Source organism: Myotis lucifugus, unplaced genomic scaffold, assembly GCF_000147115.1.
Source record: "Myotis lucifugus unplaced genomic scaffold, Myoluc2.0 scaffold_4, whole genome shotgun sequence".
Classification (NCBI taxonomy): Eukaryota; Metazoa; Chordata; class Mammalia; order Chiroptera; family Vespertilionidae; genus Myotis; species Myotis lucifugus.
In genome coordinates, this window is record NW_005871052.1 from 12,462,264 (window position 1) to 12,466,457 (window position 4,194).

Here is a 4,194-nt window from a genome sequence, read left to right on the forward strand (position 1 = left end):
TTGGTCATAGAGAACATTTTATGAACTTGACCCCAAAGGCAAGGGAAGAAAAGGCGAAAATAAATGAAAAGAACTATATCAAACTAAAAAGCTTCTGCACAGCAAAATAAACTGAAAACAAAACAAAGAGACAGCCAACTAGATGGGAGATGATATTTGCAAACAGTAGCTCCAACAAAGGTTTAAGTTCTAAAATATAGCTTTTTCGCAACGGGTTTGCCGCCAGAACACAGGTGTCGTGAAAACCACCAGTAACTCAAACCCAAGATGGGAAAGGAAAAGACTCACATCAACATGTCATCATTGGACACGTGGATTCCGGCAAGTCTACCACTACTGGCCATCTGATCTACAAATGTGGGAGGATCGACAAAAGAACCATTGAGAAATTTGAGAAGGAGGCTGCTTAGATGGGGAAGGGCTCCTTCAAGGATGCCTGGGTCTTGGATAAACTGAAAGCTGAACGCGAGCGAGGTATCACCATTGATATCTCCCTGTGGAAATTCGAGACCAGCAAGTATTATGTGACCATCATTGATGCCCCAGGGCACAGAGACTTCATAAAAAACATGATTACAGGCACATCTCAGGCTGACTGTGCTCTCCTGATTGTTGCTGCTGGTGTTGGTGAATTTGAAGCAGGTAGCTCCAAGAATGGACAGACCGTGAGCATGCCCTTCTGGCCTACACACTGGGTGTGAAACAGCTGATTGTTGGTGTTAACAAAATGGATTCCACTGAGCCACCCTACAGCCAGAAAAGATACGAGGAAATTGTTAAAGAAGTCAGCACCTACATTAAGAAAATTGGCTACAACCCTGACACAGTAGCATTTGTGCCAATTTCTGGTTGGAATGGAGACAACATGTTGGAGCCAAGTGCTAATGTGCCTTGGTTCAAGGGATGGAAGGTCACCCATAAAGATGGAAATGCCAGTGGAACCACGCTGCTTGAAGCTCTGGATTTTAGCCTGCCACCAACTCGTCCAACTGACAAGCCCCTGGGTCTGCCCCTCCAGGATGTCTCCAAAATTGGTGGTATTGGTACTGTCCCTGTGGGCTGAGTGGAGACTGGTGTTCTCAAGCCCAGCATGGTGGTCACCTTTGCTCAAGTCAATGTTACAACTGAAGTAAAGTCTGTTGAAATGCACCATGAAGCTTTGAGTGAAGCTCTTCCTGGGGACCATGTGGGCTTCAACGTCAAGAACGTGTCTGTCAAAGATGTTTGCCGTGGCAATATGACTGATGACAGCAAAAATGATCCACCAGCCCTAGCCGGTTTTGCTCAGTGAATAGAGCATCGGTCTGCAGACTGAAAGGTCCCAGGTTGAATTCCGGTCAAGGGCACATGCCTGGGTTGCTGGCTCGATCCCCAGTGTGGGGTGTGCAGGAGGTAGCCAATCAATGACTCTCTCATCATTGATGTTTCTGTCTCTCTCCTTCTCCCTTCCTCTCTTAAATCAATAAAAATATATTTTTAAAAAATGATCCACCAATGGAAGCAGCTGGCTTCACAGCTCAGGTGATTATCCTGAACCACTCAGGCCAGATCAGTGCTTGCTATGCACCTGTGCTGGGTTGTCACACAGCTCACATTCCTTGCAAATTTGCTGAGCTGAAGGAGAAGATTGATTGTTATTCTGGGAAAATGGCCCCAAGTTTTGGAAATCTGGTGATGCTACCATCGTCGATATGGTTACTGGCAAGCCCATGTGTGTTGAGAGCTTCTCTGACTACCCTCCTCTGGGCCGTTTCGCTGTTCGTGACATGAAACAGACAGTTGCTGTGGGTGTCATCAAAGCAGTGGACAAGAAGGCAGCTGGAGCTGGCAAAGTCACCAAGTCTGCCCAGAAAGCTCAGAAGGCTAAACGAATATTATTCCCAACACCTGCCACCCCAGTCTTTATCAGTGGTGTGAACGGTCTCAGAACTGTTTGTCTCAATTGGCCATTTAAGTTTAATAGTAAAAGACTGGTTAATGATTACAATGCATCGTAAAACCTTCAGAAGGAAAGGAGAATGTTTTGTGGACCATTTGGTTCTTTTGTGTGTGTGGCAGTTTTTAAGTTATTAGTTTTTAAAATCAGTACTTTTTAATGGAAACAACATGACCAAAAATCTGTCACAGAATTTTGAGACCCATTAAAATAACGAAGTTTAATGAGAAAATAAATAAATAAATTCTAAAATATATAAATAACTCATAAAACTAACCACCAAACAATCCAATCAAAAAGTGGGCAGAGGACCTTAAAGCACACCTCTCCCAAGAAGACATATGAATAGCCAATAGATGTTCAACCTCACTAGCAATTAGGGAAATGCAAATCAAAACTACAATGAGATACCACTTTACTCCTGTTAGAGTGGCAATTGTCAACAAGATAAGCAATAACAAGTGTTGTAGAGGTTGTGGGAAAAAGGGAACCCTCATTCACTGCTGGTGGGAATGTAGACTGATATAACCACTATGGAAAGTAGTGTGGCGATTCCTCAAAAAATTAAGAATAGAGCTACCATATGATCCCATTCCTGGGTATATACCCGAAAAACTCGAAATCACGTATTTTCAAAGATATATGCACCCCTATGTTCATTGCAGCATTATTCATGGTGGCCAAGACATGGAAACAACCAAAGTGTCCCAAGATAGAGGACTGGATAAAGACCATGTGGTATATATGCACAATGGAATAATAGTCATAAGAAAGGATGAAATAGTGCCATTTGCAACAATATGGATGGACCTTGAGAACATTATGCTAAGTGAATAAGTCAGTCAGAAAATGCTAAGAACCATATGATTTTACTCATATGTGGGATATAAAACTGAAACTCATGAACACAAACAGCAGTGTGGTGGTTGCCAGAGGGAAGGGGGTGAGGGGGAGAAGGGGATCCTAAAAACTATTTTGAATATTTAAAAAATAAACTTTGAGGACTTACACTTTCTAATTTTAAAACTCACTATAAAACTATAGTTATCAAGTTAGTGTGGTATTTGTCCTTCTGTGACTAGCATAAAGATAGATAAATGGAATAGAATTTAAAGTTCAGAAATAAATCCTAATATTTATGGTAAATTAATTTTCAACAAAGGCACCAAAGCAATTCAATGGTGAAAGGATAGTCTTTTTACATGTGGTGTTAGGACAATTAGATATCAACATGCAAAAACACAATCTTAGACCCTTATCTCACACCATACACAATAGTTAAATGAAAATGAATATGAGACTTAAATGTCAAAGCTACAACTATAAATCTGTTAGAAGAAAACTTAGAAGGAAATCTTTATAATCATTAATTAGGCAATGATTTCTTAGAATTCCCCCTCTATTTCTCTTGAGCTCTTTTTTTAAAATTAATCTTTATTGTGGAATGTTACAGTTAATCCTTGAACAATGTGGGGGTTAAGGGAACCAATCCTGTGCAGTCAAAAATCTACATATAACTTTTGACTCCCTCAAATTTAACTACTAATAGCCTACTATTGAACATAAGGAAGCCTTATTGATAACATAAACAGTAAATTAACATATACTTTGTATGTTTATATGTATTATATACTGTATTCTTATAATAAAGTAAGATAGAGAAAAGAAAATTTTATTTAAAAAATCATGAGGAGCCCAGCTGGTGTGGCTCAGTGGTTGAATGTCAACCCATGAACAAGGAGGTCACAGTTTGAGTCCCAGTCAGGGCACATGCCCAGGTTGTGGGCTCAATCCCAAGTAGGGGGCATACAGGAGGCAGCCGATCAATGATTCTCTCTCATCATTGATGCTTCTATCCCTCACTCCCTCTCCCTTCCTCTCTCTAAAATCAATTTTAAAAAATATTCAAAACAAACAAACAAAAAACACACAGAGCTATGAATAAATAAATAAATAAGAAAACAATGAGGAAATCAATGACATCAAGGAAGAAACACAAAAGTTCCTGAAAACAAATGAAAATGAACACACAACAACTCAAAATCTAAGGAGCACAATAAAAGCAGTCTCAAGAGGGAATTTCATAGCACTACAGGCCTACCTGAAAAAAACAAGAAAAATTTCTAATAAACTATCTAACCCTACAAATTAAAGAATTAGAAAGAGAACAACAAGAAAAGCCCAGAGTAAGTAGAAGGAACGAAATAATAATGATAAAAGTGGAAATAAATGACAGAGTCACTAAAAAAAATACAAAA

At 39.6% G+C, this 4,194-nt stretch overlaps 1 pseudogene across 1 annotated transcript; it reads left to right on the top strand.

The window, feature by feature from the left end:
- Window positions 1-206: 206 nt before the first annotated feature.
- LOC102430682 lies at window positions 207-2,117 on the top strand (annotated as a pseudogene). The gene is made up of 2 exons (XR_002832111.1): window positions 207-1,277; window positions 1,505-2,117. The product of XR_002832111.1 is annotated as an elongation factor 1-alpha 1-like (transcript).
- Window positions 2,118-4,194: the final 2,077 nt, after the last annotated feature.